We start from the raw sequence: 23,257 nt of genomic DNA, 5'->3' as shown, positions 1-23,257 counted from the left end.
CGGTGGTCTCCTGCCATTAATAAACTCTATAACAGAAGGAAGAAATGGTTGGAGAAAAAGGTGAAGTCCCAAGACTGGAAAAACTCCCTTATTAGCCTCAACAAAAAGTTGAGATCCCTCATCAAATCCTCTAAAGCCAGCTATGAAGGAAGAATTGCAGCAGACACTAAAATAATCAAAAAGCCTTCTATAGCTATATCAACAACCTCCACGGCAATACACAGATTTACTCTGAGATACTGCACAATGGTACCTCCTATACTCAGCCAACAGATATTGCCAACATACTGGCTGATAGATTCAGTGCCAACTTTACCCCTCTCACGCCCCCTCCAAAGGACCAATCACAATACCAGAAGAATGCCAGGCACCCACCATTACTGCAGCACAAGTTAAAGTTGCATTTTCCAAGGCCAAGAATACAGCTTTCATGGGACCCGATAACAGCCCTGGCTGTGTTCTACATGAACTACAAAGCAAACTGGCAGCACATCTGTGTGAACTGTTCAGTCACAGCCTCACCTCAGGCTTTGTCCCTACCAAATGGAGCACTGCTACAGTCATCCCACTCCATAAAGGGGGCGCGACTACAGACCCTGGAAATTATCACCCCATTAGCCTGACGAGTCTGATATGTAAAGCTAAGGAGTGCATCATCATGGACCTGATTAACAAAGAAATGGGAAATCTCCGAAATCTAGCCCCACGCAACTTGGCTTTGTGAAAGGGAAATCATGCCTACTCAACCTAGTTGACTTCTTTGAGTCAGTCACCAGGGCTGTGGATGAAGGTAAGGCAGTGCATATAACCTACCTCTATCTGGCCAAGGCCTTTGATACCATTCCTCACTCAAGAATTATTGACAAACTTGCCAAACTAGGCATCAACCGCTATATCACTAGGTGGGTTGCAAACTGGCTCACAGATGGAGTCCACTACTTTCACACTGTGTGTTCTAAGTCAGACTGCCGACCAGTCACGAGATCGGTCCTGGGTCCTCTCCTGTTCAGCATCTACATCTCAGACGTCCAGGCAAACACAAAGGGACTCTGGCTGACCAAGTTCACAGATGACTGCAAGCTGAGAACCATTATTAACTCCCCAAGTGATGCAGACATACTACAGAAAGGCCTCACTGAGACCAATGACTGGTGTCGAAACCACAGCCTTAAGCTTAAGCTTAATGCCAAAAAATGCGTTTTCATCCCCTTTGGGAAAAACTCAGTTCCCACTAATTACCACATTGATGTGAGCCCACTGAACACTGAAGGCGTTATAACAGATCTGGGGACACAGGTTGACAGCAACCTCTCCTTCGACCACCACATTGCCACTGTGGTCAGAAAGTCCTTATATGTGGCACGCCTCATTACCAAGGGTTTTGTATCCAGGAAGAAAGAGGCCATCACCTCTCTCTAACTCTTCCCTCATTAGACTGATTATCAAGTATAATGCCCCATTTGGCATGTACCTCACTAGACACCTGCAACAGCTGGAGAGGCCATGGAAGTACCTCATGAACAGGATCATAGGCATTAAACACATGTCTTACATGGACAGACTCAAAAGAGTCCAGCTATTCTGTGTCTCATACTGCCTACTTAGAGGTGATCTCTGCTTGACTTACAAAGTCATGTCTGAACCAGCTCTGTTAGAAATGCTGCATATAAAGAAACCCCAATCCCTCCACACCACATGCTCCAGAGACCTCAACGTCATTACCACAATCAACAGAACATGCTGAAGGGACAGGTCCCTTCTCCAGAGACTGCCCATGCTCTGGAATAGACTTCCCATACATGTCGAGCATAGCACCTCGCTGACCCTCTTCAAGAGAAATCTTGACGAGTAGATGGGTAATAGAAAGTTCACCCTGGGATCACTCCAGTGGCAGGCACTGGGAACTAATGTCGAACAGCACGATCACAGGGCACTTCTATGGGCTAGGCTTGTAAAAGCTCCAGGGCCATTAGCCTAGTACACACCTATGAACAAGAATTTAAAAAGTCCAAGGAAAAAGTTTTTAAACTTCTTGTTCCCGGTGACTAAACACAAACCAAGATACACACATATATACTTCAGGCAGCCACTTTTTTTCCTAAGCACAAAGAGCAAATCACACCACTAAAAGGCCGTTCAAACAAATATAAAATGTATAAGAAAAAAGAATGAACGTGCCACCTCTTGCTCTCATATATTTAAATAACTGAAACACTCAGTACAAATCGCAGTTTAGGTGGAAGCTTGGTAGCTCTTACAAGAACTGTTGAGCTGTTACAAACAGCAGTTTAAATTGAAGATTGCTAAAACTGTTGAGCTGTTAACAGCAGCTGAAACACTCTAGATACAAACAGCAGTAGGAGTGGAAGTTTGCTGTCTCTTACAAGAACTTTTGGGCTGGTAAGAACAGCTGCAGCACTCTTGATATAAACAGCAGTTTAAGTTGAAGCTTATTAGCTCTTACAAGAACTGTTGAGCTGTTAAAAACAGCTAAAGCACTCTTGATACAAACAGCAATCTAAGTACCAGCTTCCCAGTTCTAATTAGACTGTTAAAAACTATTATATAAAACAAATAATAAAACAAACAGTACTGTACAGTATAGAGTGGAGTTTGACTTGCAGATATGCAGCAGTCCCATCAAGGTGGGGTCCATGATTACCTTGCATGCCAGACAGAGGTCACCTCTGAGGAGTCTGTATGAAACAGAGTATGGATACGGCTTTTAGCCTATCTGTGTCTGATAGATGTTTGAGGCCCTGGATTCTCCTGGCGAGGAACATCTGTGGTCTCTCCAGCTGCTGTATATGTTTTGCGAGGTACATGCCGAAAGGGGCATTGTACTCAATAATGGGCCTTTCAAGAGAACACAGGGAAGTTATGACATCCTTGTCCCTGGATGAGATGCCCTTACATATGAGGTGAGCCATGTAGAAGGCTTTCCATACAACGGAAGCAACATGGTGGTCAAACGTCGGGTTGCTATCAACATGGTGCCCAAATCCCTCACAACTGATTGCGTGCTTAAGACTTTGTTATTAATGTGATAATTTGTGGGGATGTATGGGATGATGATGCATTTTTTTGGTTTTCAGCTTGAGGCCATGTTTCTGGTACCAGTCATTTGTCTGAGTAAGACTCTCTTGGAGGATGTCCACATCACTAGGGGAATTGATGACTGCACCCAGCTTGTAGTCATCTGCAAACTTGGTCAGCCATAGTCCACTGGTTTTGGCCTGCACCTCAGAAAAGTATATCCCAAACAACAGAGTGAGCCAGTTTGTTACCCATATGGTAACATGTGGATTGATGCCTAGTTGACAGAGTTTATCTATTGTGCCCGAATGGGGAATAGTGTTAAAGGCTTTGGCCAGATCAAGGTAGGCAGTGTGCATGGTCTTCCCCTCGTCCATGGCTTTGGTGACTGCCTCAAAGAAGTCAACCAAATTTAGCAGATATGACCTCCCGTTGATGAAGCCAAACTGTGTGGGATCAAGTGTTTGGGGCTGCCAATATCCTTGTTAATGAGGTCCATGACAATCCGTTCCGTGGCCTTGCAAATCAAATTAGTTAGGCTGATGGGTCTACAATTTCCCGGATTGGTGGACGCTCCACCTTTGTGTAAAGGGATGACAGTGGCTGTCCTCCACTTAGCTGGGACAAAGCCAGTACTCAGGCTTTGGTTGAATAGGACTCCTAATGGTTCTGCAAGTTCCTGCCTGAGTTCACGTAGGATGCAGCCTGGGATGTTGTCGGGTCCCATGGAGACTGTATTTTTTGTCTTTGAGAGAGCAGTGATGACCTGCTCCTAGACATAAAGGGAAGGGGCAGGTACTGGGAATGTCCTGATTTACTGATGGTGGGGACATAGGGGTAAAGTTTTCGATGAATCTGTCAGCCAGCAAGTTTGCTACATCTACGGTATTTGTATATGTGGTGTCCTTGACCACCAGTTCTGAACACATCTGGGTGCTTCCTTTGAGGTGGCGAACATATGTGAAGAAGGCCTTATGACTGAACGCATCTACCAGAGACAATTTGGACTCAAAGTTTGCTTTGGAGGATTTCACTAGTGCTCTCATTTGCTTGTTCAGGCTAAGGAGACATTGCTTCCCATTGAGCACCTGCTCCTTCTTGATCTGGGACAGCAGTTTTTTCCTTTTGTTATAGAATTTATTTATTGCAGATGTCCACCAGACAGGTTTACTCTTCCTTGCAGAGGATGATTTAGTCCATTTGGGTATTCCTGATTCCATGCATCTATATAAATGCTTGTATAGTGCTTTCGTATAGTTTTGGATATTGGTGTCAGTTCCTACAGAGGGGGAGGGAGCTGTGAAGCTGTTTATACCATCCCTTAGGAGGCTGTAATCAGATTTGGAGAAGTTTTTATGTCTGATCTTAGCTAGAGAGGGGATGGGGGAGATGGTGACTTTGAAAGTGACTGCTTTATGGTCAGATCTTACTAGGGAGGATGATACTATAGGGATGCTGCAGTGGTTACTCATGTTGGTTAATATCAAGTCCAAGAAATTATCACCTCTTGTGAGGGTATTGACTACCTGTTCCAGGACATTTGCATTGACAAAATCAAGGAATCTCTGGACATTTGTGTTCTGGCATGAGTAGTTCTTCCAATCTATGTTTGGGAAGTTAAAGTTATCCAAGATCAGGTAAAGGGTTGAATCTTGATAGATTCGAACAGGTCCAAATACGCAGATTGGGCATCTTGAGTTAGATTTGGGGGCCAGTAGCTAGCTACGATTTAAATAGGGGTCTTGTCAATGGTTAACTGCACCTGTAGTGTCTCCTGTGCGTCATACTGTTTGACCAGCCTGAAGGTGGGTAGGTCTTAAATGTACATTGAAACTCCACCTCCTTTGGCTTTACTGCCCACAGTTTGGGGTCTGAATGTATGACAGGATGAGTAACCAGGTAAGACTGGGGTGCTCTCCACAGCTTTGAACCAGGTTTCTGTGACTGCACAGATGTCAGTATTTTCCACGGTTAGGAATGCTTGCAATGAGTGCAGTTTCATGTTTAGACTCCTAGTGTTTAGCAGCATGTCCTTTAACTTGTGTTTTGTTGAAAATTTTATATTAGTAGTTTTAACCTCATCACTTTTCCTAAAAAAGACACTATAGGGGAGGCAAGAGCCTTTGCCAGAAGCCTGAAGCCCAGGTGAGACAAATGCAGGCCATCTCTGGCAAAGCATTGTGGTCTGTGGATCATATCTTTCCAGGCTGTCAGGTACTTGATCGCCCCTGTAATGACACCAGAAACTAAGCCAGTTGTTAAAGTCAATCAACTTTCTGTTTGTATTGAGGCATCATTCTGGGAGTGGCAGAATGCTGCTTAAGGCCAACTGGATAGGGGCACTGTGAACTAATATCGGGTGGCATGGTGCCTGGGCAATTTTTTGCGGCTAGGCTTGTAAAGGCTCCAGGGCCATTAGCCTAGTACACACATATAAACCTAGGATACATCACAGTATACCCCAACCATATCCAACTTCTTCCTCTGTTTAATCTTTTATTCCTACCGGCCTATCTTAACCTTATATCTTGACATAAGAAGTCATACGTCACAAATAGTACTAGTTAAGTTGAAAGCCTATGTTTTGTTGTCATGATGTAACAAATTTGTATTTTCTTATGTATACTACATTTTGTTTACTTTATATTTTATTGAATATTGTAATTCATTCATTAAAATTTGCTGTTACTCATGGAGCTTTTCTCCCTGGGCCTCCGCTAAAAAAGGACCTGTGTCCAGCCGGACTTTCCCAGTAAACAAATGTTAAATAAATAAAATCACAGCTAGTAATTATGAACGATAACAGACTTACAAGCTATTAATTAGCATCAGCTGAAATCTTATATGATTAAAGAAAACTGTCACTGATATTTTGTACTGTAAACTATACATATTTATAGACAGCCTTATTTATAATATTAAATTATACAAATATGCATAGGTTTATAGGTAGATACTAGGCTATCTGCCCTAGGGCATTTATAAGCCTAGCCAGAGTGTATTTGGCTTCCGCCTCCCTATTAGATTAGCCTACTGTGCCTCTGTAAAGTAGGTCACAGAAGATACCCTTTTAAGATTAGTTTACTGTGCCTCTGTCTAGCAGGGACACAGAAGAGATCCCAGGGGTGAATTTGCGATTTACCATCCACGCGTCCAGATTTCGCTTGAAGAGGGTCAGCGAGGGGCTATGTCTAACATGAATTGGGATTCTATTCCAGAGTGACGGGAGCCTCTGGGAAATTAATCTGTCCCTCCAGCATGTCCTATTTATTTTTGTGCTGAGGTTTAGGTCCCTGGAGCGTGTAGCTCTAAGGAACTTGGATTTTTTGAGGTGGAGCATGTCCATTAATTCTGGGTTTGACATGGCTTTGTACATCAGGCATAGACCGCCTCTGAGTAGGCGGTAAGCAACGGAGTAGAGCTGGAGTTTCTTTAGTCGAGCTGCATAGGACATCTGTTTGTAGCCCATGATCCTCTTGGTGAGGTACTTTTGGGGTCTCTCCAGTTGCTGCAGGTGTCGGGAAAGGTACATCCCAAAAGTGGAATTGTATTCAATTATGGGCCTGATGAGTGACGAGTAGAGGGGCACAATGACCTCTCTTGATCTAGATGCAAACCCTTTCGTGATAAGGTGGGCTATATAGAAGGTCTTTCTAACCACTTTGGCAACGTGATTATCAAAGGAGAGATTACTATCTACGTTGGTCTCCAGATCTCTAATTACTTCTTCCGTACTTAATGGATTACCAACTATGTGGTAATTTGTGGGCATCTTGTTTTTCCCAAAGGGGATGACTATGCACATTTTAGCATTTAGCTTGAGGCCGTGGCTCTGGCACCAAGCATCCGTCTCTGTGAGACCCTTTTGGAGGATGCTTGTAGCAGCTGGAGATTCGATTATGGCCCCCAATTTGCAGTCATCTGCGAACTTTGTCAGCCATAATCCCTCCTTGTTAGCCTGAACCTCAGAGAAGTATATACCGAACAAGAGAGGTCCCAGTAATGAGCCCTGTAGGACGCCACTTGTAACTGGTTTGGATTCGGACATGGCACCTGCGATTCTGACCATGTGGGTTCTATCTCTGAGACAGTTTGCAACCCATCTTGTGATATAGGGGTTGATATTTAAGCTGGTAAGCTTAGTTATAATGCCCGAGTGGGGTATTGTGTCGAAGGCTTTTGCGAGGTCCAGGTAGGCTGTGTGGACTACCTTGCCCTCATCTATGGCTTTGGTAACTGTTTCAAAGAAATCAACTAGGTTTAAGAGGCAAGATCTGCCCTTAACAAAGCCAAATTGGGTAGGGTCCAGTGTCTGGAGGCTCCCAATGTCTTTGTTTATGAGTTCCATGATAATACGCTCCATAGCTTTACAGACCAGACAAGTCAGGTTTATGGGGCGATAGTTTCCGGGGTCCGTTGTGGCACCACCTTTGTGGAGTGGGACCACTGTATCTGTACACCATTCTTTGGGTACATATCCTGTAGTAAGGTTAAGTTTGAACAGTGACTTAATGTGAGGGTTCAGTTCTTCTTGGAGCTCATGTAAGACACAGCCTGGGACACCGTCCGGTCCCACAGATGCTGTGTTTTTTGCTTTGGAGAGGGCAGCTTTCATCTGTGCATCTGTGATGTCAGGGAGGTTACATTCAGTTGGGAAAGACATTTGCTCCTTTGGGGGGGAAGGGGGGGGTTTGCGCTGAATCTGTCTGCCAGGATGTTGGCTATGTCTGTAGGTTTGGTATATTTTGTACCGTTATGCAACAATTCAGAGCATATCTGGGAGTTTCCGCCCATGTTCCTGACATAACTAAAGAAGGCCCTGTGATTATCTTTAGTGTCTAGGGCAATTTTTCTTTCGAAACTGGCCTTTGATGATTTTATGAGGGATCGAAGTTTCTTGCTAATACTGATCAGAGATGCCTTCCCTTTTTGGGATTTTGCTCTGTCATGTAGTAGCTTCCTCCTTCTGTTGTATAGTTTATTTATGGCCGGGGTCCACCAGACCAGTCTCCTGTTTTTGGAGGAGTGAGTCTTGGTTTTATTTGGGATAGCACAATCCATGCATTCCTGCAGGTGCTCACAGAATGCATTTGTAAAGGATTCTGCGGATTGGGCTGTATTATCCTCTGGCCCAGGGGCTTTGAAGGATTCCACCTCAGTCTTGAGAAGTGCAAAGTTGGCTTTTGAGAAATTCTTTACAGTGATTTCCATGGCTGGGGGTGAGGATGGGATATGGATGTCCAGGGAAATTTGCTTATGGTCTGATCTTACCAATGAGGGGTTTACTTCTGGTGTGGAACATAGAGTCCCCATGTTGGTGATGACCAGGTCCAATATGTTGTTCCCTCTTGTGGGAGTGGTGACCAATTGTTCCATTGCGTTAGAGTTTATAAATTCAAGGAACCGTTGGGTGAGGGTGTTTGGGCTTGAGTAGTTTTCCCAGTCAATGTCTGGGTAGTTGAAGTCATCCAATAACATAGCGTTTGGAGAGACCTTCATATTCTCCAGTGTTCTCAGAAATGCCAAGTGGGGTTCCTGTAACAGGGAGGGTGTTCTGTAGCAGGCTACAAACTGAAAGGCAGTTTTGCCCGCTGTTAGTTGCACATGGATGGTTTCTGATGCTTCGTGCAGTGCCACTAACCTGGAGGTGTAGATATCTTTGATGAATATAGATATTCCCCCTCCTTTTGTGCTTCGATCCGAGTTTTGGGGTCGAAACGCATGGTATGAGTTATAACCTGGTAGTGCTGGGGTGCTCTCAGGAGCCTTGAACCAGGTTTCTGTTACTGCACAGACATCAATTTTCTCCATACTGAGGAGAGCCTCAAGTGCGTGCATCTTGAGGTTTAGACTTCTGGCATTGAATAGCATTACCTTTAGTTTTTTTATCCTTGGGTTGTCTATGGAGGTGGGTTTGTCGTTTGAGCCTTGCCTAAAAAATTCACTATGGGGGTGGCAAGAGCCTTGGCCAGTATACGAAAGCCTAAGGGTGACAGGTGCAAGCCGTCCCTAGCGAAGCAACGTGGCTTGTCGAGCATGTCATCCCAGGCTGACAGACACTGGATCCCCTTTGAATGACACCAATACTTTAGCCAATTGTTGAAACTGATCATTTTGTCTTTATTCTGTGGCATCATTCTTGGTGAGGGCAAGATGCTACTCAAGGTCAGGGTCATACCAGCCTGGGCTACATGGTCAGAGAGCTCCTCTATGTCTCTTTTCACGTAGTCCAGGGAGGTACGTCTCAGGTCATTCATACTAGCATGGACAATGATGGAGTCATACTTGTACTTGCTTTGGAGTGACCTGAGTGCTTGCGTTAAGTGGCGGACCCTGGCACCCGGCAGGCAGCTTACAGTGATCTTCTCCTTGTTCAGTCTGGTGAGCAGGACGTCAGTGTGCCAGACAATACAGTCCCCTATAACAAGTGTATTTGGTGTGTTGTTTGGCCTTAAGGGCTGTGACTGTGAGGCACACTGATTTTGTGAGATATGTGATTCGTAGGTATCGTTGAGGGGTGGCTGTTGCTTGGATATCTGCTTAGGAGGTCTTTGCTGTTTAGGCAGATTTTTATTTAGAGCCTCCGAGTATGTCTTTGTGTGTTTATGTGTTGGGTATGCAGATGCAATAGGTCTGTGTGAGACTGGATTTGTGGTGTGGGTGGTTACCTGTGGGTGGTTACCTTTTCCTCCTGACTGACTGTGCCAGTCTTGGGTTGAGAGAGCTCTGACTCCAGGTTGGCTGTGTAACTGCATCTCTCACATGTATTAGAGCATATGTATTAGCATATTAGAACATATTTTCACTTATGCAAATATCACAGTAAACACGTACTCAGAAAGGAGTCACATGGAAGCTCAAGTGTGGCTGAACAAAAATGTCACTTCACTACATACCTAGGTTATACAAATTCCAAGTTATGACAACTTCTGTGTGGGAAAGATTTAGAGAAAACTACAATTCTGGTGTGTTACAATACAGTAAATACAGTCTGTGAATGAACTAGCTATTATGACTGTAAAGAATACCTTTTTACTTAAAATATCTCTGCTTGTACATCTTTAATAGCATTTACTGCTAATAAATGCTAAAAACGCAACTCAAATGACTAACTTTAATTTTTCAGAAAATGCTCTGCAATGTAAAAAAGTGTACAGGTTGTTATATATTCCATGGCCCAGAGGTCTTAATATCTATCCGTTATTTGGGACATTTGTCCACATATACTCCCCCCCCCCCCAGGTTTTGCACAAAGAAATTGTGTTACTGTAAGCAAACTGTCATGAAACAGGGCTGATTAAGGATTACTGTCAAATAATGATATGTTTAATGGAGTTTATTGTATGTGTTTAACAGCAGCACGCTGAAATATATTATGGTTATATTTGTTATGTTCTCCTGTGAGGCATCATAAGAATACAGAAGGTGGGCATCATTTTAAGGGTAAGTGACCTATAAAGGTAAATAGCTGTTAACAGAATCACCTCTGAGTGAATGTTGATAAGAAGGTTTAGTGGGAGAACAGCATTTAAAGAGCAACTGAAGCAGAATGCCACTTTTTTCAATGCCTGAGCTGTTTCTACATTTGTCCCTTGGCGGTTTAGATTTTAATGTCTGTATTCGTTATGCAGCTTCACTTTTCTGAGAAATTTATATGGCTTTTTATGACTCTGGAATGGAAGGTCCACATTAAAGATGAACCCAAAACAAGGTGCTTATGTACATATTGTCCTTTACGAGGGTGGGACTAGAATAAAAACAGCACTGGAACCAAGGTGTATGTAATCTACCATTGCAAACATACTCTTTCTACAAACAGGTGGCAAAATACTCCCTCGCCCATTTATAACAACCTGTATGCAAGACATCATAGGACGTACTTACTCTTAACTACATGCTCTAATCGTTATGCATGCAGCTTAAAAGTTAACCTTTCCAAAGTACTAAAGCAATCGATCATTCAAGAAATAAATAATATTCTAACCTAAAATAAAAATGAAATTCTAACCTAAAAAGTAAATTACTTGTTGACCGCATACTGAATCGAAAACCATACATTCACTTCTTAGTTTGACAAAGGCTTGCTACTCCGCGTGTCTCTTTAACGCAGTTCTACTAATGACAGAAATGTACTTTCTGGATATACAAAATACCTCTTGAAACCCAACTTAATAAGACCTGTGAGAAAAGGTACATCCCGTTTACTTCAGAATTCCTGCAGGAAGCGGAAGTCTTAACCACGTTTTAGGAAAATAAACCAGTACAACGCTGGCAAACACTACATGTTTCTGATACGGTAACTAAAAAAGTTGTAGTCGAACGCATAGTATAGGTAATTAAAAAGTATACTTACGTACGAGTATTATTGTTACCTCTTACGATGCTGACTACGTGCCTGACATATTCCTCTACTGAACAGTTTTTTGGTTTTCCCTTACCCCAAGTTCTGAAAGGTCTACGATGACGTGGAAAAGACTGTAGTCGGGCGGGGGCACGGGTGGGTCGCGCAGCAAGAAAGGCAGTGAAGGAGGAAGATGGGATTTCAGTGCAAAAACGGCAGTGGTTTACGTGCCTTGTGGAGAACGGGTTTGATATCGGTGGGTACTTTACCACGTAAAATATTTGTCAGCCCCCTCCTACAACGCGTATCTGTACTGCACAGTAGTGCCTCAAAACGATAACAGAAATTACCACTTGCTGTCCCTACATTTGGGGTAGGGAGAATGGGATGACAGTTTACCTCTCAATCCAGGTTTTCGCAGAGTGTCCAGATTTTTGCCTCATATTTTTTGTTTGTTCCTCATACCTCTCAAGTGTATCTCATTACGAGGAACGTACCTCATATGGTGTCTTAAAAAGTTCATGTTCCACATTGAAAGAGTCTGTCATACATTCAATGTTAGGATTTTTTTAACTGATATTCATGGTAAATAGATATGAATCATATTGATTCATTAGAATATCTTTTTTATAAGTAAAACTAGCCTATTTAACCAACCCATCCTAGTTGAAGTTTTTTTAGAAAGCTATTAATTAGTATTTGTTCCACATTTTGCCCATTTGTTCCACTTTATGAGGGCGAGTGGTCATCATTTTGGAGATGGAAGGTTAAGAGCTGTACATAAAAGTTGTGATTTTTTTTTCTGGACGTTTTGTGACAAATTAGTGAGAACTGAATTCACTAAATGACAGACGTGTGTTTATATCCTTTAGAAAATATATGGTTACACAAGACCTTTTTACTCTAGAAACTTAAATTTATAAGAGCCGTATTTAAAATGTGGCCCTATTTTGTGGGCTTTGTATCCCCATCATTTTTGGCTTTGTCCAGATTTTTTGTGCTAAAAGGTTGAGAGCTATATGGATGAGAGGTCAGGTAAGAGTTTTGACCCAGTCTGTATAAAATTCACTTGATTTCACACAGTTTGAATCACTTTTGTTATCTGGCAAATAGTAAAACGTGCACATTTTAGAATAGCAGGTTCATATAAAATTTTACATACATGATATAGTCCGACTGTCCATCTTGCGGATTCAGGGCCAAACTTTTCACAAAATGTCCCCTTTTATGTAGCTGAGAACCCCCCATTAAGTTTACGACTACCCCTGGATGGAACAGCATATCCATTTCTGGGCAAGTGTTATGTCACAACATTTTTATTTATACAAATTCTCAGTTTATGGATTGTAAATACTAGTATCATTGTAATGCTTTGTTTTACATATATGGAATTATGAATCAAGATATATACACACACATGTATATATATATATATATATATATATGTTTACTATCATAAACTCGAAACTTAAAATAAAAAGTGTCTCAATGTTCGAATTTAAACATCGGAAATGAACATTTCCGTATGTCCCTAATGTCGAAAACAGCTGTGTATTGTCAAAAATGTCACTCGCGACATTTCCGACAATCAACAGCACTCCCACCCGTCCCGTAACTCCCTACCTAACTAGCCTAAACTCACAGTTATGCAGGGGGGAAAGCCCCCTACACCCCCCCAACTTAATATTCCAACTCCGAGATCGCACTACAGTGAGGAAAGGGATGTATTTCCCTAACCGCACTGTACTACGATCCCCTCACATGAGCGATCGTTATAATTGCGAATGCACAGTCCATTCGCAATGATAACGTTCACTCACATCACCTGCCGAACTATGAAGTATTCGAACATCTGTTGTTCGAATACTTCATAGCCGTCCAATTGCACGTCGGCATTGTGATATATATATATATATATATATATATATATACACACACACACACACACACACACACACACACAAACATAAACATATTGACAGCCTACCTTTTGACTGAGCCCACTAGTATCAGATCCACTGTAAAACAAATTATTTTCCTTTAGTGGAGTTCAGGAAGTTTTGACTCTGACTTCTAATGGTTGCATCTTGAGCTTTTTAACAAAATAAAATAAAGTCACGTCCACACAGTTCAATCAAATGTTAATATCTCTAGTGTAAATGGCAATCTTTGCAGTGGTAGTAACATTTATTTGAATCTACAGCTTAAACTGGATTTTATAAGTCACAGCAAATACGGTAAATATTATTTTTTATAAATGTTTTCCAAACAAACTTAGTTACCACTCAAGTTAAACACATACTGTCAGTTTTGTTTATTCAGCTGTAAACATTCATCTAAGGCTAACCAGTTCCAAGTGTTACTTTGCTGTTGATGTAATTAAAAAAATATGAACTTTATCACAATATAAATAGTATATGAACATTTAATACCTCTTTAGCTGTACTAGACAGAAGTCAAGTATCAATGCAGTTGTGTTGCCCATCATTTAAACTTTAAGAAGAAACCTTTCATTAGCTTTTATATATCATTGTTTTGCAATATAGGGCTTAACCATTATAAAGAAGCTGGTGTCACTAGGATGATCCTAGACTGAGAAATACCTGAAGCAGCATTTTGGTTTAATGGGAATGACAATTTATTCAAAGCACCACTTTTGCATTATGTTTGGCTGAAGTGCATATTTGATATATAGGTTCATAGGTAGATACTAGGCTATTGGCCCTTGGGCCTACATAAGCCTATCCAAAAAGGTACCTTGGCTTTCGCCACCCAAGAAAATTATTTTCCTGTGCCCCTGTCGAGCAGAGCCACAGAAGTGATCCCCAGGGTGAATTTCCTATCTCCCATCCAATCATCAAAATTTTTCTTGAAGAGTGCTAATGAGGAGCTTTGTTTGATATAGATAGATAGTTTGTTCCACAGTATGGGAAGCCCCTGGGAAAGGAATCTATTCCTCCAGCATGTTGTGTTTATTGTGGTGACAAGATTTAGGTCCCTAGAGCGTGTAGCTCAGAGGGATTGGGATTTCTTTAAGTGGAGCATGTCCAACAGCTCTGGCTTTAACATAGCTTTGTATGTTAGGCAGAGATTGCCTCTGAGTAGTCAATATGCGATGGAGTAAAGCTAGAGTTTTTTGAGACGGTCTGTGTAGGGCATCCGTTTGAGGCCGGTAATCCTATTTGTGAGGTATTTCTGCGGACTTTCCAGTTGTTGTAGATGTCTTGTGAGGGACATACCAAAAGGGGCGCTGTACTCTATAATGGGTCTAATGAGTGACGAGTAGAAGAAAACAATGACCTCTTTTATGGTATTTTCTTATTTGGTATGCTTTGAGGGCTCTTTCTGTGTGGATTTTAAAATTAGTATTTTTTGTGTTCAATGTATGTTTATTTTCTGAACTATTGCTACATTTATCTGCAGTGAGTTTGTGTAAGAACCACTTACCGTTTAATGGGAGTTTGCACTTATTTCACGGTTGTACAACCATGAAATTTGTGTAGACAAGCAAAGCTAAAGGTGTGGGTAAAGCCTCATACACAGGAGTTCAGAGAGACTTGGCTTGCTGCAAAACACATTTTTTCACTTTTATGGGAGTCAGAAATTTATGGTACATCAATACTTTTTATTTGTGTTTTAGTTATCTCACTGACAGCACATTTGATTGACTGATATGAATACAAACATGTGACTACACTGACAGAAAACCACTGTAAATCTGTCCATATGCTGCAATTAGCCCATTGCAGCTCCCCCTCCATTCTATTTCCACTCTTATTCTAGCCCGTGCTGTTTTAAACTACCTGTTGTTCCTAATTCCGCACTTTGCTCATTTAACCTTTTCAACTTTCCAACCACTCTCTGCATGCAATAGTGCTGCTTCATAGCTATCCTGAATAAAGTTGCATTTATCTATCATTGTTTTCCTTTTCTCCCCTCATTCTTTTTTCTCACTGATGACCCTCCCACCTTTCCCTCATTTATATATATATATATATATATATATATATATATATATATATATATATACACACCAAATTACTTTTTCAAGGTAACCAATTGCAGTGTCTCTTGCCTTTTTATCATACACATTGTTTAACCCCCTAAAGTTATTTTGGTAACCTCTTGAAAAGGGCAACAAATTATGGATAATGCTAGAACCATAACTTACCCTGAAATTCCTTTGGACAAAATGGTAAAATTGAAATGACTGTCATGACTTAAGGAAGAAATCTGCTAACTCCCTGAATATGTTACACAAACAAAACTGTCTTCTTACTGCTGACACCAGAAAGACTGGCATAAAATCTGTTGGTTCTAGCACCGACATTTGGAGTCACACCACTACCTAACATCTCCAAGAATACACTACTTGACACATATGGCACAGAATCTTTTGGTTCTAACATTAATGTTTAAAGTTACACCAGTACTTATCTCCAGGAATACTCTTACAAAACCCCGACACAGGATACATCACTGTACCAGATTAACGCCAGGTAACTAGTTGCTGTATCTTTCGCTAATTTTTCAGCATCAAAAGTGCCATGCTGATTACTTCATGACTACAAATATCCAGCCATGAATACTCTTCTTATTTGGAACTCAAAGAGAACTGGTGTTTCTTGCTTTCAGTATCCAAGGCCTGGAATGATCTACTTAGTGTGGTACATCTACAGTCCACTATCCACACTTTCACAGCTTACCTTACACTTTACCTAAAGCTTTAGCCTCCTTACCATTGTGCTTTTATCCAGTCCCTCTTTATACTTAACTTCCATATAGATATTTTTTTATTTAACTGCTAAGTAATTCATGCCTGTCTTCAGGTTTGTACTAGCCTGACTGTTTCTCCATATGATTTCCTTAAGTTTTCCATGCTCTTTTTACACTACTTTCCCCCCAAAATATGCTGTATATATACATCAGGACCCAATTCATATACAAAGGTGACCTATAATTATATTTTTTAGCAGGTGCACCATAGGTATTATCATTTGTTGGTGTCTGTTCTCATTGAAGTCTCGTCAGGACACAAATAGTAAGTGCACTCTCATTCTACAATAATGTGCTTGATAATTATCAAGCACATCTACTTCCTGGGCGACAGATGTTATTTCTACTGATATTGTCTATACAACTCACTTTTTGTAAATGACGATGTATTTATAGAACTAAAGTGAAATTGTATCTTATGCTACTGTACAATATATCACATTAATTTTATTTATATATTCCTTAACACTTTCCGTATGTCTATGCAGTGGTTTCATCTGGAGCTTTTCTCCAGGGCCTCCTCTGGAAAAATGGTTTCAGCTTTAGCGCAGAGAACCTTCCCAGCTAACAGATACAAATAAATACAGTAAAATAAATCTCTGTCTGTGCATTCTCAATCAGTTTTATTTCTAAGAATTAAGCAAACTACTGCAAGTAAAGCCCCACCACAATGGAAGTATGACCTTAGCAGATCTAGCCTGCAGTAAATGGGCTATGGATCCTAGCCTTCTTTTGGTCCTTTCTACTGCTGTCTGATCATGTAGCCGGTGATTTATTTGAAGTACTTTAATGGGTCCCACTTTCTCTTCTTTATGGTCACCAAAAGATTCCCATTCAGACTGTTTTCCTATTCCACTAGAGGACTGCTGTAGCAATTGTGCATAATTTTGCCCTAAACTGCCTTGTAGTGTAACTGCCACATTTATACCTACTTAGCCTCTTTGCCCTTATAACTTTCTATAAATTGTCATACTCTTCTTGCCAACAGATAATCATTTAAGCAGATTCCTGTTTCAACAGAGACTTTGTTTATTTATTATTACCCTACCATTTCTTGGAACAAACTCCCTTTGAAAATTAGATCACTTATAATCAGCCACCAAAGACCAGACCACTTAAAAGTTGCTGGTTTCACAGTCCATAAACTGTCTTCCTCTCCTATGTAGCTTACTGTCTGCCCTCATTGGTTTTATTTCTATTATGTGTCAGCTCTCTTAGTCATCTTATCTAGGTAATTACCTGTCAATCAGTCTTAAAAATATTTCTGCTTATATAATACCTGTATGATCTTACTAACTGTAACTACCTTGGCTGTACTTACAAACATTGCATACTGTTTCTGCACTTATCTCAAGTTAAATGTCAACTTAAACTCTGTAAATAATTTTTATACTTTTACTGTTCCAACTTGAAAATGTTAATGTTTTGTTTATAATGCTATTTTCATTTACAGTATTATTGTAAATTTGTGGAGCTTTTCTCCCCGGGCCTCCACTGAAAAAGGGCTATCAGCTCAGCCAGACACACCCAGTCAATAAAAGTAAAATAAATAAACTTATTAAACAGAAGCATCAGCAGCATCAGAATCAGCCCTGAAGTTTCCTACTAACCACTTCTCTCACCTCTGACTTTACCCTTAATCACTACTGTTTATTTACTCCAATATAATGAGTTTTAAATCCACTGTACTTTATCTGGGGCATTTGGTAGCATTAACTTCTTTCAAACCCCACATGACTCCCCTGCACTGGCCCAGTAATCAAGGAACCTCAGTCCTCACCACTAGCACCAGTGAGGGATGTACACATTGGGAGGATGACAAGTACACACACAGTAAAGCACAATTTCCCTTAAGAGCACACAGAGATCACAGTCAGTCTGCGGCTTGTTTCTCCCTCTTTCTCCAGATCCCCAATAAGACTCCCCACTGGCACAGCTATGGGGTTAAGATCTCAGCTGAGTGGCCAAGCTAAGACCTCCAGCACCCTCATTGTCCAACCAGTGCTTCGTGTCCCTGCTCAAGTAGCTGACACACATACACACACACAGACACATTTGAGATTTGAATGATATACAAATACACACACACACACCTGGGAAAGGCTGGCACAGGTTTACTAGTTATGCCCCCTAGTGCCCAGACTATAAGGTAGTACCAGCTGCTACCAGCCACCCTTACTTATCAGCTACTATAAGGCCCTTACCAAAGGGTGTCCAATCCTACTGTGTAATGTTACTATTATCCAAATGGTAAGTGTGACCAAAACTATTTAGGAGTTGGCTATACAGTGTCACCAAATACATATGCAAGTACTCTAAGAGCTTAAATATGTCTAATAAATATCAGCCACAAAGAGAGGTTTACATATATTTAATAATAAATAATAAAAGAACAAGACAATACTCAATCAACACAGTATCTACAGAGTTCAGAATCTTAGGAAATATTTTAAAACAACATTGCGGGACAGTCTCAAATACAGAAAATATCTAAACTAATCTTTACTATATTCCTATTGTTATCTAAAATATACTATGCCCTAAATAACTTACTTACAGATCAAGGCAAATGCAGATGAGAAGTGCTGAATGGGTGTTTGTAGATCCAAGACAAGATACGAAATGCCCAGACTATCTTTGAGAGAGTTCTTAAATTAATAATCAACATTACTGCTGGGTCAGCTCAGATGACATCACTCTTTGTCACCTGCCTTCAGTTCCCAGGCTAACAGAAACTTAGCAAAATTTAACATTTCTGCATGAAAAATACATATATCTCAGATGTTTGTTCAGAATTGGAAGTCGTAAAACAATTAAACACTTTTACATTTGAAACCTAGTAATTATTTCTTTTTCAAGACAATAGGGAGCCCTCTAGCTCTAGATATTGTGTCTGCTTACTGAGAGATAACACAATCGTAAAACATTCTGATTCCAACCTATTTTCTTGAAGCTTTGTAAGTTAACCCTGTATGTTCCAGCTTCTACTATTAAAACATACATTTGCACAGGTATACAGTTTATATACATTTCTGTTCTTTTCCAGTAGGGTACACAGTGGTTACATTTGTGAAGCTCAGTACATAACATACAGTTCTCTTACATTTGTAAGACAAGCATATGAATCCTATTAATATTCCAAATGACATATGATTATTTACAAAATTCCAGATAGCTGGGCTGGCAGTGTCACATTTCTATATAAATCATATTAATATTTTCAAGTGACATATAATTATTTACAAAATTCCAGATAGCTGGACTGGCAGTATTTCCCTTATATTTTAAGGTCTGGGTTTCAAAAGCTTTGGGATGTGAAGTGTTTCTGTGTCAAAGCATAGTGTTAATCATTTAAATATAACATAAATTGTTCCAGCAGTGAATAGCATAGGTTATAGATTTGTTGACTTTCCCATAATGTTATGACTTTGAAGTTAGTAAATATAAATCAGAGGGGCTGAGAAAAGTCTGCATATATAGAAGGCTGCCCCACTTGCAAAAACTGTTGTTTGGTATGAGTACTCACACTTGTTTCAGGTCTCAGTTATGTGTCTTCACAATGGCAAATTTTTGGTTCAGGATGATTTGTTTTATTAGATTTGAATATCACAGGTTCAGTGGTAGCTGATTCCATAATATGAAGCCCATGCTTTCAGCTATCCAGATTTTTTCCATCAACCCTTTGGAGAAGTATGTGAAAGCCTTTTTAGAGTCTAGGAAATTCACATTTACTGGGTTTTTCCTGCTTTTTCCAAATAATAAAACTAACTGTATTTAAGAACAATCAATTTTCCAAAACAAAAATAGAAAAACAATTGTGCTATAATTTTATCATGTTTTCTATAGCTTTCTATAGATTTGACATGAAGTTTATGGGCCCATAGTGCACTGGATAAATTTGGGATCCTTACGTATGCATAGGAACTATTAACACTTGGCCTGCTATTCCAAAAGAAAAAAAAAACACTAATCTACTCCAGCAGAATTTGTTTAGTCTGTAGGTATAGAATATACAGAGGAGTTAGTGGAGCAGACAGCACTCCTAACAGCTCCTTTGGATCTCTAGGCAGTTTATTATCTGATCCCTGGCCTTATCCCCTTCAATCTTTCCTGCTCTTTTTTCCGCCTCCTTCTTAATGTTAATTAAGTAATTAATTGGTAATGTTCCATCTGTCCTTTATTCCTTTCATAACCTCCAAGCCACTTTTGAAAGTAAAATCTTCCATTCATTTTCAATAGTAAATTCTGAGACAAAGAAGACATTCCATAACTCATTCTGCTGACACATTTCTTCAAAATTCAAAAATTTCCTTTCCCTTCCAACATTCTTAAAATGTACATTCCCCTTTCCCTTTCACTTGTATATCTGAGAAATATCTTCTGTACCCCCTCAGGTAGGTTTCTTTCTTCTTCCATTTCGGCCATTTTTACTCCTTCTATTACATTATGTGCTTTCTTTATACAGGCTTCTTTCTTCCTCTGCACTATTGTTTATAATTTTTGTACTTGTTTTAGATTATATAGCTCTTGGTATCTCACTGCCGTGTCTGGATCCTCCTTCCCATCATTTTTCCTTGTTATCACTCACCATTTTATTATAAGTATTTTCACTATAGCACCATGGCTCTATTACAGAGCCTTTTTTAGGCCATACAGTTAAGGTGTCCTTACTTCTGTCCGATAGTTTCCCATGATCCACCACCACTGTAGTCCCAAATTACTAGTCTACATTGTCTTTTTCCCTGCTACTATTGTGAACGATAATGATGTGTAATCATTGTTTGCAGTGGCTCCTTTACATTCATCTCTCCTAAACCTTCCACCTTACTTAAGATCACATCTAATATATTTCTCTTTCTTGTTAGCACTTTCATCTGTTAAGTAAAAGCTGCCCTGATAATTTATGGATTGCTATGTATCTTGATAGTGGGTCAAATTCCAAAACAGTTGCTCCCAGTGTAAACCTGCTCTGATTCCAAAAGACTTGTTGTCAGTGTAAGTGACTCAATTAATTATAAAGCCTATCTATAAATAGGCTTAAACTGGGGGGGGGGGGGGCTAGAGTCCAAAAGTCCTGCTCACAGTGTAAGTGGTTACTTATACTGAGAGCAATTCTTTTGGAATTAGGCCCATAGAGTCAGTCTTTAGGAAATTGCCACTTTAGCCTATTGTGTTCATTAACTGTGAGTTAAATGGGTTGAGGAGAGATTAAAATAAAACTATGCATAGTTCTTTGTGTCTTTGATTTTTTTTTATTGAAGTGAAAAGTCTGGGAAAATGTGGCATGTATTTAAACAGAGATGAGAAGCTGCAACTATTTGTAAGTTGAGCCTGCCAAATGTTAATATGTGCATTAAAGTTACTAGTTGGAAACGTATATTAAAAACTGTTATGTAGAATATGCTAATGTAATATCTTTTTATGAGAATGACTGCCCTATAACTTATATAATAGAATGTGATTGGCATTGTAGATACAGACTAAAAGAAAAAAGTAAGGAATTATATTAAAAGGGTGCAAATAGCAATATTACAGAAGACACACTTGGATATAAATGAGCATGAGAATTTGCATGGAAAGGATTTCAGAATGGATATTCAACAGAGTATCAGGGACAAAGGAAAAAGGGAGTAATAATATTGATTATAAAAGGTCCTCCAATGATGATAGAAGAGGGGAAAAAGATAATAATGGTAGATTTGTGTCAGTAATGGGGCACTGGCATGGAAGGATGATTACACTACACTGGCATGTATTTATATTCCACCTAAAAGTACTATTAAGGATCTAAGAGAATTATGGGAGAGGTAGTTAGCTTTCAGCAGAGAATATTAGTCATGGGTGGGGAATACAGCATGTTCTCCAATACTGTTGATGTATCTGGGGGACCTAGAAAGGAAAATATAACAAAGAATGCAGATTTCTGAAGAAGTACATGAGAACATGTGTAATGGAGGATGTGAACTTACTAGGAGGAATCCAAACAGAACTTGCATATTATTTCCCAAGGTACAATAACATGGTTAAACTAGACAAAAATTATATTTCACAAGAGCATGGGTACTTAACTGAAAGCTTTGAAATACATAACTATTTTAAATCAGGCAGCAATAAAGACTGAGATATAGATGCAGGGTAATCAAGTAAAAATGAGACAAAGGCACTTTTCCTGCTTATTTTTTTAAAAAGAACAAGAGGAATATAAGGAATTTGTAATGGAAATTATTCAAGAGTCATTAGAGAACACGGAAATTTATATACAAGGAACAGATAGGGATTAGGATAAAATGACAATGGAATCAAAAATATGGTAGAAATAAGAAAGAAAAAGTATGGGAAGGAAGTCATATGAATTATTTATAGGAGTTATCAAAGGTTTAAATGGTGCAGATGAAAGGAAATTTTACAGAATATGAAGAGGAGAAATTGCTGAGTGCTAAAGGGACAATATGGCAGCTAACAATATTTGGGAAGTGACTAAAAAGAAAATGCAATAATTGAGAAGTTGGAACCTCTTGACTATAGGCATGCCAAAAAAAAAAAAAGCATAAGGGACTCACAAATTCAAAGATGTAACTGGCATGGTAATTAAGAAACAATAGCCTTATTTACAGATAATATTATCCTGTACTTGATAAATGCAGAAAAATGCATTATGGTGCTGTGGAACATTTTGAGACATTTTCATTTTTTTCAGGATGTAAAGTAAATGAAGATAAAACAAAGCTTGTAGTGGCAAACTTTGTTCCTACAAATGAATTGATTAAGCAGTTTACATATGTATGAGGATAGGATAAGATTAAGTACTTAAGTGTATGGATTAAGCAGGATTGTACTACGGCAGTTACATATATGTGGGATTAGAGTAAAAAGATAATGCAATAACTGAGAAGTTGGAAGCTCTTGACAATGGGTATGAATAGTGAGGTACAAGCAATGAAAAATGTTTCTAATCCCTTTACTATTATATACAGGTCAGACTTATTGTGGACCATAGTTATTAAATGAAGGAATTTATTTGGAAAGGAAAAAGGGTAAGAGTTAAGTGTGATCACTTATTTCCTCCCTGTAGAACAAAGTGGTTTAGGATTACCAGATTTATAA

At 39.7% G+C, this 23,257-nt stretch overlaps 1 protein-coding gene across 1 annotated transcript in view; it reads right to left on the bottom strand.

Annotated features, from left to right (window-relative positions):
• The window catches only part of LOC122815235 (solute carrier family 45 member 3-like), a 691,924-nt gene extending 680,289 nt beyond the window's left edge, over positions 1-11,635 (bottom strand). Inside the window, exon 1 of the mRNA XM_044087564.1 lies at positions 11,390-11,635. The gene's annotated coding sequence lies outside the window, so the exon portion shown is untranslated. The remainder of the gene's footprint in view (positions 1-11,389) is intronic.
• Between the last annotated feature and the right edge of the window lie 11,622 nt (positions 11,636-23,257).

This window comes from Protopterus annectens, chromosome 11.part0, assembly GCF_019279795.1.
Source record: "Protopterus annectens isolate FY-2018-M chromosome 11.part0, PAN1.0, whole genome shotgun sequence".
Lineage (NCBI taxonomy): Eukaryota > Metazoa > Chordata > Ceratodontiformes > Protopteridae > Protopterus > Protopterus annectens.
This window is presented reverse-complemented; position numbering and strand designations above follow the sequence as displayed.